Source organism: Artemia franciscana, chromosome 14 (genome assembly GCF_032884065.1).
Source record: "Artemia franciscana chromosome 14, ASM3288406v1, whole genome shotgun sequence".
Lineage (NCBI taxonomy): Eukaryota > Metazoa > Arthropoda > Branchiopoda > Anostraca > Artemiidae > Artemia > Artemia franciscana.
The window spans coordinates 7,442,829-7,457,835 of NC_088876.1; the positions used below are offsets into that span (position 1 = coordinate 7,442,829).

Genomic DNA, 15,007 nt, shown 5'->3' on the forward strand with positions numbered 1-15,007 from the left:
GGTTTATGCTCAGTGTTTTGACGATTGAAAACATTTCTTCCATTCCTTCTTGAGGCAGAGCGGTCTTACGAATAGGGAAAGATTATTAAAAGAATGTTATTGCTTAATTCACACAAAATAAGAGTAAATAAATACAGCGCTTTGTATTGCGAGTTTTTGAAATAGATTTTAACAAAGGGCAACAAGAAACTATTTAATATTAGCATAGATTCGTAGCTAAAGATCATTCAAATGGTAAAGTTACTAGCGACTGAAAATACTTGGATTTAAGAAACTTGAAACCTTAAAGACGGATTAAAGACTAAACCTTAAAGACTTTGCTTTTCGATCGGAATTGGCTGGACATAAGCTACCAAATTGTTGAATTTTTCATCACTTAGAAAATTAAACTCTTTTGGAACAATTTATAACTCGGTCAGAATTAAGGGTAGAGCCGATTTGAACATACCAATCGATAGGTCTTTTCGAGCTCTTTTGAACCACATGTTAAAGTCACAAGTCCACATGGAAAGAAGTGGACTTGGGCCTTTTTTCAAAATGCCACGAAGTTAACAATTTATTTTTCGAACAATAAGAAATTAAATTTCTTATTGAAAGGAGGGAGGGGGGTACAAAGGCTATTAGGGACATTTCGATCGGACAAGATCAAGGCTGGTATATATGATTTGTAAACACTGAGCCAGCATCTAAAACGAAGGCCAGGAAACAGTTTGACTGAGAGTAAAAATTTATATTTAAAAAAGGGGATGGGTGGGGTTGAACAATGGCCTGAACCAAATTATTGGTTTTATTTTTAGAGCCTAATTTTGAATTTATCTTTGCTTCATTTTTCAAAAAAATATTTTTGTAATTGTATGTATATTTCATTGAAATATGTTAATTACTAAATAAAAGGTTGTCCATCCGTAAAAATTCAGCTTTTTTTTCTAACCCACTGCAAACCCTTATTTAGAAATAATGAACAAAGTTAATAAATAATTTACACATTTTCCAATAGCGCTAAAATAGTCTCTTCCAAAAAACTTGTATCATATTCAGCCCAAGGTTGGTCCCAATCAAAATCACACTGAAGAGTCACACCGGGAATGAGTTCAAGGTTGAGGAGACTCACATACTGGTCCACTAACTTTTTTCCTGAAAACGAGAGAACAAAAGGTCCCAAGGGCAGTTCCAAAGCTTCCTGAATGAACAAAGTGACGTCCCTCGGTTTCTCATTAACATTGAAGGTGCCCTAAAAAACAAATCAAATTAACTGATGGGAATACACAGCAAAAATAAGAAATAGAGGGGGAGAGACTAAAACTAAATGGTCACAATACACAGCAAAAACACGGTTAGACGGAGAGGAGACTAAAATCAACTGATCACGACACACAGCAAAAGCACAGAGGGTCGAAGTACTCTTCATAGAATGGTTGGGCTCCATGGCCCCACACGTATTTCACTGAGCACAGTGAAAAGGTAAATAAAAGGGAGTAACTCCGGAAGCATTGCTAAGTATTGTAGTTAAATACCCAGACTTATATAGGATATTCGAATGTTCTTTTTAATTCAAATTTTCTACCTAACTATGGAAGAAACCCATATCTGAAGAAAACTTAAGTTTTAATAGAAGACGGTAAATTTGTCACACATTTATGTATGCAAACTGCGCTTATTTCTATATAAATATTCTTAACTATAACTTAACTATGGAAGAAACCCATACCTGAAGAAACCTTAAGTTTTAATAGAAGACGGTAAATTTGTCATTCATTTATATATGCAAGTGCACTTATTTCTATATAAATATTCTTAACTATATACTTAACTATAACTTAACTATGAAAGAAACCCATACCTGAAGAAACCTTAAGTTTTAATAGAAGACTTAAAAATATAAGACTTAAAAGGGTAAATTTGCCATACATTTATATATGCAAACTACACTTATTTATATATAAATATTTATACATATATATTTATATACACATACTTAACTATAAAACGATAAAATTATACATATTACGTGAGAAAACTATGAATCTGACAATTCGGGAATGAGAATTGAATGTTAAATAGGAAATGGTGAATGCAGAAATGTTATGTATTTCCTTGAAGGTTTATGTTCCTCTGAAACAAGCGAGTTTGCGACAAGCTTATAGCTGTATTGCTCCGAAAGGTCAGGATGATTACATCCTTGAATTCATTAGTCTCAGCAGGCCCAAATTTACAAAAAGGCTTACTAGACCCGGGCCTAGGGGCCAACAAAATCAGGGGGCGCAATAAATTATCACTGAAATTTTTTTTCTAACAAAAACTGTACGTATGTAATTTGTTGTCAAATTGCCAAGCGTACTCAACCGCCGCGCAGCCTATTAATAAAAAAGTGGTTTTAAAACAACGCAGGAATTCTGCGGCCAGTTGTAAAACTGTTAGATTTCTCCCAAGAGTGAAACCCCCAAATTCTTGGGGATTTCCTAAGACTCTGAATTGTAGATATTCTATGTTCTCTAATGAGAACCATATTCAAATGTCTTCACTAAACCCATTACAAGGGCTTTGACGCTATTCAGAATCAGGAAAACTATCTACTCTGGACTGATAATAAAAAAATAACTGGACTGATCATAAAAAAGTGATTTTAAAACCACGGAGGAATTCTGCGGCAACTTGTAAAACTGTTTCGTTTGTTATTATTTTTGGCTCATCAGTTGTGTTCAGTTCAGTGCTGCCACTAACCCAGATTCTTGCGGATTTCCCCGAAATCTTGCTTTCTCTAGTTCAAAGACTTTGAATTGTGGATATTCTATGTTCTCTAATGAGAAACATATTCAAATTTCTTCACTAAACCTATTACATGGGCTTTGAAGCTATTTACAATTAGGAAAACTATCTACTCTGGGCTGATAATAAAAAAAAGAAGTCGTTTTAGACCCCCCCCCCCAAAAAAAAACTCCTTATATAACAAATTTATCTTTAATATAACTCTGCCAGTGATAATAACTTAGAATTAAGTTAAAAATTAGGATTATACGTTTACTTGAGGAGAGGTATAAGGCCCTGATCCAAAGAAATTCTCTCTTCGAAAATATCCTGGTGTCATCACAAAGGGGCCAATCAAGATCCCAAGAGTAGAAGCATTCAGTAAAATACAAACTAAAACACTGAAACTTTTGGATATCCTTGTGCAAAAAGTACACTATCGATTGAACCACCTTTAAAACACCATTAACTTCAACACATCTGGAAACTCTGTAGCAAAGATTTCAGACCTCCATCTACTAAATAGGAAATTCTACATTTTTCTCGAAAGGATGGGCTGGGATACACACTTAATTTTACTTTCTTATTATTTTTCAAGTTTATCATAGCCAGAGAAGACCAGAGAGAATTTGTAATTTGTTTATTGAAAAAAATGAGATTCCTTTTACATACTAATCTAGAAAGAATTGCAAGCAAGTGCTGTCACCAGCAGACAAGCATGAAGCTTTTCTTTGTTTTAAGCATAACTTAGCTTGCTGTGGACGTGAAATCAATGCAGAAGTGAACCGAAAATTCGTCCCCATCTTTATCCGCGTAAATCCCAGCTATGGAAACAAAATTAATAAGGATACCATGAAGCAACAAAACTGATCCATTGCAAATTAAAACCGAGTATTCATCCCCTCCTTCTTTGTCATTGCGAAACCAAACTATTGAAGCCATATCCTGGTTCGATACACAAGCAAACCAAATTTCACCCAGTTTGCGGCTTTGTGAAACCCAACTATCCGAGAATAACTCAGATCTGATAAAGAAGCAAGCCAAATATTCACTCCGCTTTCGTAACTCCAGTAAGTACAGTAAGTCCAGAAACCCAGGTGACTCCAGTAAGTACATAGCTTAGCTGATGGGTCTATAAGCCCTACCATTGAAAACAAGAGCTAGGAGCTCATATGGCACTTGCGACGAGGCAAGAAGAGCTAAGAGCCAAGAGATCATAAGGTATGAGCTCTAGCGAAATTCTATGAATCAATAGATTGATTTAAAAGGAAAATAAGAGGCTTAATGCCGGTCAGGACTTAAAATAAGAGCTCTGAGTCACGATATCCTTCTAAATATAAAAACTCATTAAGATCCGATCACCCACTCGTATGTTATAAACACCTAATTTTTTCTAATTTTTCCTCTCCATTTAGCCCCCCAGATGGTCGAATCTGGGAAAATGACTCTATCAAGTCAATTTGTGCAGCTCCCTGACACGGCTACCAATTTTCATCGTCCTAGCACGTCCAGAAGCACCAAACTCGCCAAATCACTGAACCCCTCCCCCCAACTCCCCCAAAAAGAGCGAATCCAGTACGGTTCCGTCAATCTCGTATCAAGGACATTTGCTTATCCTATCCACCCAGCTTCATCCCGATTCCTCCACTCCAAGCGTTTTCCAAGATTTCCCCTCCAACTCCCCCCAATGTCAAAAGATCTGGTCGGGATTTGAAATAGGAGCTCTGAAAAATAAATTAATTCTAAATATCAAATTTCATTAAGATCCGATCACCTATTCGTAAAATAAAAATACCCCAATTTTCACGTTTTCCAAGAATTCCGGTTTCCCCTTCCAACTCCCCCCAATGTCACAGGATCTGGTCGGAATTTAAAATTAAAGCTTTAAAGCGCAAGACCCTTCTAAATATCAAATTTCATTAAGATCTGGTCACCCTTTCGTAAGTTACAAATACCTCAATTTTCAAAATTACCCCCCAACTCCACCAAAGAGAGCAGATCCGGTCCGATTATGTCAGTCACGTGTCTTAGACAGGTTTTTATTCTTCCCATCCAGTTTCATCCTGATCTCACCGCTTTAAGTATTTTCTAAGATTTCCGGTTCCCCTCAACTGCCCCCCCCCCAATTACGCTGGATCCGGTTGAGATTTAAAATAAGAGATCTGAGTCACAAGGTCCTTCTAAATATGAAGTCTCATGAAGATCCGATTACTCCTTCGTAAGTTAAAAATGCGTAATTTTTTCTAATTTTTCAGAATTAGATCTCCCCCCCTCCCAATAGAGCGGATCCGTTCCAATTATGTAAATCACGTATCTAAGACTTCTGATTTTTTTCCCCACCAAGTTTTATCCCGATCTCTCCAATCTAAGTGTTTTCCATGATTTTAGGCTCCCCCACCCCAAACTCCCCCAAATGTCACCAGATCCGGTCAGGACTTAAAATAAGAGCTTCGAGACACGATATCCTTCTAAATATCAAATTTCATTGAGATCCGATCACCCGTTCATAAGTTAAAAATACCTCATTTTTTCTAATTTTTCAGAATTAACCCCCCCCCCCCCAACTACCCCAGAGAGAGCAGATCCGTTCCGGTTATGTCAATCATGTATCTAGGACTTTTGCTTATTTTTTCCACCAAGTTTCATCCCGATCCCTCCACTCACAGTGTTTTCCAAGTTTTATGTTGCCCCCTCCCAACTCCCCCCAATGTCACCAGATCTGTTCGGGATTTAAGATAGTGCTCTGAGACACGATATCCTTCTAAATATCAAATTTCATTGAGATCCGATCACCCGTTCGTTTAAAAATACCTCATTTTTTCCAATTTTTCAGAATTAGACCCCCCAAACTACCCCAAAGAGAGCGGATCCGTTCCGGTTATGTCAATCATGTATTTAGGACTTGTGCTTATTTTTCCAACCAAGTTTCATCCCGATCCCTCCACTCTAAGTGTTTTTCAATATTTTAGGTTTCCACCTCCCACCCCCCCCCCCAATGTCACCAGATCCAGTCGGGATTTAAAATAACAGCTCTGAGCCACGATATCCTTCCAAACATCAAATTTCATTGAGATATGATCAACCGATCGTAAGTTAAAAATACTTCAATTTTTTTCGAATTAACGGGCCCCCCACTCCCCCCAGATGGTCAAATCGGGAAAATGACTAATTCTAATTTAATCTGGCCCGGTCCCTGATACGCCTGCCAAATTCCATCGTCCTAGCTTACCTTGAAATGCCTAAAGTAGCAAAACCGGGAAATACAAAATTTACGATTGCTATATGTCACTTGGTTAATACCAAGTGCCATAAAAACACACACAGAAAAAGTTTTTATAAGTTATACAAATAAATAATTAGGAGAAAAAATACCTGCAAAATAATTTCATCAGGAAAACGGATACGAATAAGTGTACATCGGTATTTTGGCTTTGCAAAATTAAAGAAATCATCTGGCAGCTCATTTTTCCGATGAGCATCTGCAGGGAAAAGTACTCGTAAGCTCCTGTCTAACTCAGGTCAAATGACCTAGGCATCATTCAAAGCTTTACACAGCATCTAAAACAAAATGACTTTTACAGGACCTTGATAAGGAATTGCAGAAAACCTTCAAAGTCAGATAATTTTAGGTCTTAACCACTCAATTCATAATATATTGAGCAGGCATTACTGATGGTTTGGGGTCTTCGCTTCGTCATAAGCTCCAATCTTCGTCCCTATCAGGACAAAGGGACGATGCCACTTTGAGGGATGGCCTCAAAGTAACATTAGGGTTGACTTTTGAAGTGTTCGTAACTAAAACTGTGACTCCTAACAGCACTGCAGGGTGACCTTGAGGAGTGGCACCCCTAGAAGAATTTATGACCTAGTAAACGACAAAGCATTGGCAGTGGAATCTGATTAATGGACAATTCTTCTGGGTTTAGTTAGGGTGGAGGAGGAGCTCACACAGCTATGTTGGCCCCCTGGCGACTTGGTGCTGTAGGGAGTTACTAGTAGTAGTAGTTACTCAGGAGCTCCCTTAGGTATCTAGGACCATCGGATATTAAACTGCACAAGAAATTTTTTGAGCCAACAATAGGTGATGTTTTGAGCTATGGTGTGGAAGTTTGGTGGTTTGAACAAAATAGAAATAATGTGCTTAGGACATTTCAAGAGGCTATTAGGCTTAAAGGGTAAATCCAATAGTTTGGTTTTGACGGGTGATCTAGAATTATATTCATTTAGAGTAAAAAGAATGGTTAGAATGATAAGGTATTGGGAAAAGGCTGTTAGCTTACCAAATGCTGGGTTAGTGGATGCAACATCTCTGGAAGTGTCGCAAGATAGAAGAAAAGCTCATGGGCTTCGCAGGTGAAACCAATTTTAAATGGCAGCGATTTATCAGATCTTTGGAATGAAAGGACGGGGATACGACTGGGAGATAGATAATGCAGCAAAAATAGAAAAGGTGTATATTAGAAAGCCACAAAGATCAGGAATTACAAAGAGAAATCCCAGCCTCGACATCCCTCCGAGTTTACCGGCAGCGAAAGAAGGCCTTGGGTTATGATATTTATTTTAGAGCAGATTGGATAGTGATGAAACTAAGTGGTATATGTGAGGAAGGGGTAATCTGTTAGCACTTGGAGAAACAAGAGAACATTTAAGAAGAGTAAGAGTGATGGAGTTTTTATTCATGCCTCATTTGGAGAGAAGTTGATAATGATCTACTTCATTTTATGGCCCTTTGTCCCAAATTGCTATATTTAAGGAAACATATATCTTCAAGTAAGGCGGAGTCAGGGGAGTGTTTGGTTTCAGTAATGGGTTCAAATGATTTTATGACTATTAAAAATATTGCAGAACATATTAAATTAGGAATGACATAGTTTTTTTTTACACGGAAAGTGAGAGAAGAGAGTGCTTAAAAAATTGTTGCATGCATGCTAGTTGGTTTCCTTATTTCTTTTTTGTTTTGTATCCGGTGTTAAATAGTTATTTTTCGTAGTTTTTTTTTTGTGTTTAGTCACGGCCCTGGGGCTCTTTTTTATGATAAATATCAATATCTTTGTCTCGATATTTTATCAAGACCAGGTGTTTCACCTGGCATCTGACAATCGGATGTTAGTGGGAATTTGTTCAACCATAACCTCTAAAAACTCATGGGAAGGTTACATCTATCTCATCGGACCCAGATTCGTATATCTATCTTAGATACCTTTAACATACGTCTGAAAATTTTCTTTTCATGCAAAGCCTTTTCCCTTTTTTCCAGAATTTCAATAATGTTTGATATTTTTTTCCCTTACGTATTTTATTCAGTTATATTGTTAAGCCTATTTTATATCAATGCTTTGTTTCGTTTGTTGAAGTATTATGATTTCCTCTTGCAACTTCATTTATGCATTTATTAAATTCCTCGATTTTGAGGGAAATAAATAAATAATAACAGAGTTGAAATTAAACTGTGAACTTGGGCATTCCCTTGCAAAACTGAGCCAAAAATTTTAGTTTTACGTATCAATATTTGATGGTTCAAATAAATCAGCAACGTGTGCTTATCTGACTTCTTTATCTGACGTAAGCTTAAAGAATGCAATTGACTTACTAAAGCACATCGGCCAATAGCATTGAAGCACATTTTCCGACACGGAAGCATAAGACTGTAATCTGTCCAGCTTCATTGACGCGAGAATAGACTACAAGTACTTGCTCACCGATATTTTTTTTTTCACTTGGCAGCTATCTCCATCTTCAACTCTAAAAACACTTTTATTTCTTCACTACTAATGCAGAAACTCATCAATTATTTTTTCATTAGCTTTCTACGAGAGATGGAGTCTGCCGAGAAAAGTAAAAACCACACCTTTGATTCGTTTCTTTATTTTCGAATTTAACTAATTTTTAATATAGAAAATATTAAAATTATTCTGGGTTACAATTTAACGAATTTAACTAATTTTTAATATAGAAAATATTAAAATTATTCTGGGTTACAATTAATACAACTTGTACCTTAGTAATTCTTGATAATTGTCTTTTCTGATATAGAGAAAGAATGTTCGATAACTTTTAAAGATATTTTCATCCCAAAACAACATAACGCTCCGACGGTATCTGCTTAGGTTGGTTTAATTTCACTATTGTTGGTTTTACCAACAATTCAAAGCTTATATTGAATAATCGGCAGTTGTTTCGCTATTTCTTTAGCAATCTCAACTTAGTACTCAAGTTCTGGCTCTTCTCTTGTCATATTTCACGGGTTATCTATCACATTATTTTCAAACTACGGTTTAGACAAGACAAGATTTATTTCTACAAAACGGCTATCACAAGCCCAAAAGGGCCAAATTCACACTTTAGTGTCAGTAAAAAAATTTAAAAAATGGTGAATGTCAGTCAGTAACAAATATCAAACCAGTTTAAACTCATAAAATTGCAATCAGTAAAAAAGTCAAACGATAAAAAGTCGTAAATTAAAACCGGGAAAACAAATTTAAACAAAATGACAATTTAGTTTAACTAGCAAGAATTGTAAAGTTTGCAGTTGCAAAATAAGCATTAAAACTACAAGTTAAAAGTGGAGTGAGAAGAGGGGAACGTTACTAATTTAAAATTTCAACTATGTGAAGGATGAACGTTCTTCTATATCTTTCATTGGAAACTCTTATTGGGGCAAGAAGGGGGATTTTTGTTGAAATAGAACATGAGGCAGTGGTGGATGCAGGGGGGTGCCTTCCCCCTGAAATAATAGTAGATTTGTGGTTGGGACCGCTTGTTCTGGTTCTGTTTGGGACGAAATTTTTTTTTTGTATTTGGTTTTTAATAGTCGAGTTTTTAGTAAGTTTTTAATTATTAAGGCTGTTTCTTTTTGCAAACATGTTTCAAACAAGGTTTCAGTTACTTTTTGCAGTCTCTGTTAGATTTTTATTAATGACACATGTCCCCAAAAAGTATTTAATTTAATTTAAGTTTATCAAGGGAATCTGTCCGTATTACCACAAATGCCAACTGGGAGGCGGAAATCTTCATTCGTAAAGAGGGGAGATTTAAAATTTTGACTTAATCTGCTGCTAATAGCAACATTAAGAAATCATTATATTTCTATTTCTTTGTTCTATTTTTCCTGCTACACTATCAAACGAACTATTATTTCATGTTTAATCAACAATTAGTTCAAAAGAATGTATGATACCAAATTATGGTACTTATTTTCTTTTTGACAATACAAAGTTTAACTAGCTCGCTATAGTCGCCAGAAGTGCAAATGCTACAAATTATGCAGAAAAGATAAAATATATATTTTTTTTGTAGAGGGTGAACAACCTTTTAATTGTTTTTATGGCGACGTGGTTCTTATAAACTTACTTTTACTGTATCAATATTTCTAACTTACTTTAATTTCAATAGAACTCATCAGATTTTATATTAAATAAAAGTCCATGTCCACTACCTACCTACGACTTAGAAATTGTTTCAATTCCCTTTAAATTGCTGGTTTTTCTTTGTCCACAAAATTACTGGAGCAACCTTTTATGTGCCCCGCCCCCCAAAAAAAAATCCTGGATTCACCTCTGACGTGGCGGGTGGGTAAATGCTCACTAGGGAAAAGAGTAGTACAAGCCTTATGCACGGTGTTGTTGGCAAAACACAAAGAAATTTGTACTCTCATTTTCTTAAGGGTGACTAGATTTGCTCTCCGAAAAAGGGAAATGTAAGGCCCTTTACCCTGTTTGAAAATAATTCTTAGACACGTTTTTTGGACTGCTTCTATTCTGTCCCACAATTCATTGGACATGCCAGAACGGCAAACAGAGAAACAGAAAAAACAGAAAAAACAAGAGCTAAGAGCTCATATGGCACTTGTGACGAGGCGAGAAGAGCTAAGAGCCAAGGGATCATATGGTATGAGCTCTAACAAAATTCTATGAATCAATAGATTGATTTAAGAAGGAAAATAAGAGGCTTAATGCCGGTCAGTATTTAAAACAAGAGCTCTGAGTCACGATGTCTTTCTAAATATCAAAATTCATTAAGATCCGATCACCCACTCGTAAGTTATAAATACATATTTTTTTCTAATTTTTCCTCTCCCTTTAGCCCCCCAGATGGTCGAATCTGGGAAAACGACTTTATCAAGTCAAATTGTGCAGCTCCCTGACACGCCTACCAATTTTCATCGTCCTAGCACGTCCAGAAGCACCAAACTCGCCAAATCACTGAACCCCTCCCCCCAACTCCCCAAAAGAGAGCGAATCCAGTAGAATTCTGTCAATCACGTATCAAGGACATTTGTTTATTTTATCCACCAAGCTTCATCCCGATTCCTCCACCTCAAGTGTTTTTCCAAGATTTCCCCCCTCCAACTCCCCCCAATGTCAAAAAATCAGGTCGGGATTTGAAATAAGAGCTCTGAAATATGAATTCCTTCTAAAAATCAAATTTCATTAAGATCCGATCATCTATTCGTAAGATAAAAATACCCCAATTTTCACGTTTTCCAAAAATTCCGGTTTCCCCCTCCTACTCCCCCCAATGTCACAGGATCTGGTCGGAATTTAAAATTAGAACTTTAAAGCACAAGATCCTTCTAAATATCAAATTTCATTAAGATCTGGTCACCCTTTCGTAAGTTACAAATACCTCAATTTTCAAAATTACCCCCCCCCCCCAATTCCACCAAAGAGAGCAGATCCGGCCCGGTTGTGTCAGTCACGTATCTTAGACAGGTTTCTATTCTTCCACTCCAGTTTTCCCCAAAACTGGATCCCCCAAACCGGTCCCCCAAACTGCCCCCCCCCAAATTACGCTTGATCTGGTTAAGATTTAAAATAAGAGATCTGAGTTACGAGGTCCTTCGAAATATGAAGTTTCATGAAGATCCGATCACTCCTTCGTAAGTTAAAAATACGTCATTTTTTCTTATTTTTCAGAATTAACCCCCCCCCCCCCAATAGAGCGGATCCGTTCCAATTTTGTAAATCACGTATGTAAGACTTCTGATTATTTTCCCCACCAAGTTTCATCCCGATCCCTCCAACTTAAGCGTTTTCCATGATTTTAGGTTCCCCCACCCCAAACGTCGCCCAATGTCACCAGGTCCAGTCAGGATTTAAAATAATTGCTTTGACACACGATATCCTTCTAAATATCAAATTTCATTGAGATCCGATCACCCGTTCGTAAGTTAAAAATACCTCATTTTTTCTAATTTTTCAGAATTAGCCCCTCCCCCAATTACCCCAAAGAGAGCGGATCCGTTCCGTTTATGTCAATCATGTATCCAGGGCTTGTGCTTATTTTTCCCACCAAGTGTCATCCTGATCCCTCCACTCTAAGTGTTTTCCAAGTTTTAGGTTTCCCCCTCCCAACTCCCCCGCAATGTCACCAGATCCGGTCGGGTTTAAAATAAGAGCTCTGAGCCACGATATCTCCGATCACTCGTTCGTAAGTTAATATACCTTATTTTTTTTTTAATTTTTCAGACATAACCCCCCCCCCCCCAACTACCCCAAAGAGAGCGGATCCGTTCCGTTTATGTCAATCATGTATCTAGGACTTGTGTTTATTTTTCCCACCAAGTTTCATCCCGATCCCTCCACTCTAAGTGTTTTCCAAGTTTTAGGTTTCCCCTCCAAACTCCCCCCCCCCATTTTCCCCAGATCCGGTCAAGCTTTAAAATGAGATTTTGTAAATCACGTATGTAAGACTTCTGATTATTTTCCCCACCAAGTTTCATCCCGATCCCTCCAACCTAAGCGTTTTCCATGATTTTAGGTTCCCCCACCCCAAACGTCGCCCAGTGTCACCAGGTCCAGTCAGGATTTAAAATAATTGCTTTGAGACACGATATCCTTCTAAATATCAAATTTCACTGAGATCCGAACACCCGTTCGTAAGTTAAAAATACCTAATTTTTCCTAATTTTTCAGAATTACCCCCCCCCCTCCAAGTCCCCCCAATGTTATCAGATCCGGTCGGGATTTAAAATAAGAACTCTGAGACACAATATCATTCCAAACGTCAAATTTCATTAAGATCCCATCACCCGCTCATAAGTTAAAAATACTTCATGTTTTCTAGTTTTCACGAATTAACCGGGCCCCAACTCCCCCCTCCAGATGGTCAAATTGGGAAAACGACTATTTCTGATTTAAGCTGGTCATGTCCCTGATACGAATGCCAAATTTCGTCGTCCTAGCTTACCTGGAAGTGCCTAAAGTAGCAAAACCGGGACCGACAGACCGACAGACAGACCGACAGAGCGACAGAATTGGCGATTGCTATATGTCACTTGTTTAATACCAAGTGCCATAAAAATGTATTAATCCAAAAACGTTCACAAATAAAATGAAAAAAAAACATTTAACTGAAAGTAAGGAGCGACATTAAAGCTTAAAACAAGCAGAAATTATTCTGTATATTAAAAGCGTTTTTGCCTCCTCAACGGCCCGCTCCTTACGCTAAAGTTTTTTGCTGTTTTAAAAAGAAAACTTGAGAAAAAGAGTCAAACTTTAGCGTAAAGAGCAAGGCGTTGAGGATGGAAAAGCCCCTTTGATATACGGAGTAATTCCAGTTCGTTAATGTCGCTCCTTAATTTCAGTTAAAAAAATTTTTTTTTCATTTTATTTCCAACATAAAGCAAACTTAACTGTAGAGGTAATTTCAAACAGTTACTACAGAACTGTAGTAAGGAGCGACCCGGCTCAATAGTAACCAAAACTCTAAAAAACAGAATTTTGATACCAAGAAATGCATCACAAGAATCACACTTTTATGCTGAACTAGATGTTGGTGGGGCCCACCAACACCTAGTTGGTGGGGCGCTTCGTGCCCCCCAAGCCCCCCCCCCGCGCGCGTAAGTCATTACGCGCCATATTAGTTATGCGCCATTGTAGTTGTGTCCCTGTGTCCCACCTGTGAATAGAGATAGATATATATATATATATATATATATATATATATATATATATATATATATATATATATATATATATATATATATATATATATATATATATATATATATATATATATATTTTTTTAACTACGTAAAACATGCGAATATACAACATTCTTGGCTGTCCCATTATCTGTTCATATAAATAGATTGTCAGGTTTACTGACTCTTGAACATGCAACATATAATTGTCCATGGGAAAAACAATCTGTATTCAGATCTATACCTCATTATTCTAATGATGTGTCCCTGTGTCCCGGTCGTCATTTATATTCCCTGTGTCCCGGTCGTCATTTGTGTCCCGGTATCCCAGTTTGTAATTTCTCTTTGAGTGTCCCGGTCGTCATTTATATTCCCTGTGTCCCGGTGTCCCGGTCGTCATTTGTGTCCCGGTCTGTAATTTCTATTCGAACAACCCCTGTGTCCCGGTCGTCATTTATATATCCCACCTGTGCCCCCGGCGTCCCCGTTGTAATTGTGTCCTATGTCCCGGTCGTCATTTATATTCCCTGTGTCCCGGTCGTGATTTGTGCCCGGGTGTCCCAGTCTGTAATTTCTCTTTGAGGTTCCCGGTCGTCCTTTATATTCCCTGTGTCCCGGTCGTCATTTGTGTCCTGGTGTCCCAGTTTGTAATTTCATCAGTTGACAAACATGACGTCAGTCGACAAACAACTTCATGACGCATACAGCTCAATCCTTATAATGACGTCAGTCGACAAACATGACGTCAGTCGACACATGAACATGACATCACTTGACACACGCACACACACACACACACAGACAACTTATTTTTATATATATAGATTTAAATATGCAAGTGTCATCATCAAGTTTAGTCTTACCCATCTAAAGTTACGAGCATGAGAAAATTTACCTTATTTTAAAAAATGGGGGAAACACCCCCTAAAAGTCCTTTAATCTTGAAGAAAATTACACCATCAGATTCAGCGTATCAGAGAACCTTACTGTACAAGTTTCAAGCTCCTATCTACAAAAATGTAGAATTTTGTATATTTTGCCAGAACACAAATCCCGGATGCGTGTTTATTTATTTATTTTTCATTTTTTTTTCCAGGGGTGATCGTATCGACCCAGTGGTCTTAAAATTTTGCGAGAGGACTCATTCGAATGGAAATGAAAAGTTCTAGCACCCTTTCTAAGTGAAAAAATTGGAGGGCACCTAAGCCCCCTCCCACACTCATTTCTTCCAAAAGTCGTCCGATCAAAATCCTGATATAGCCATTTTATTCAGCATAGTTAAAACCTTATAACTATGTCTTTCGGGACGACTTATTCCCCACAATCCCCGTGGGAGAA

At 37.4% G+C, this 15,007-nt stretch overlaps 2 long non-coding RNA genes across 2 annotated transcripts in view; one reads left to right on the forward strand and one right to left on the reverse strand.

Annotated features, from left to right (window-relative positions):
- The window catches only part of LOC136035262 (uncharacterized), a 95,228-nt gene that overhangs the window by 2,673 nt on the left and 77,548 nt on the right, over positions 1–15,007 (forward strand). The window lies entirely within an intron of this gene.
- On the reverse strand, positions 743–6,412 carry LOC136035815 (uncharacterized). The gene is made up of 2 exons (XR_010619514.1): positions 6,118–6,412; positions 743–1,231 (listed from the first exon to the last, which is right to left on the reverse strand). It is a non-coding gene; the product is annotated as an uncharacterized LOC136035815 (long non-coding RNA).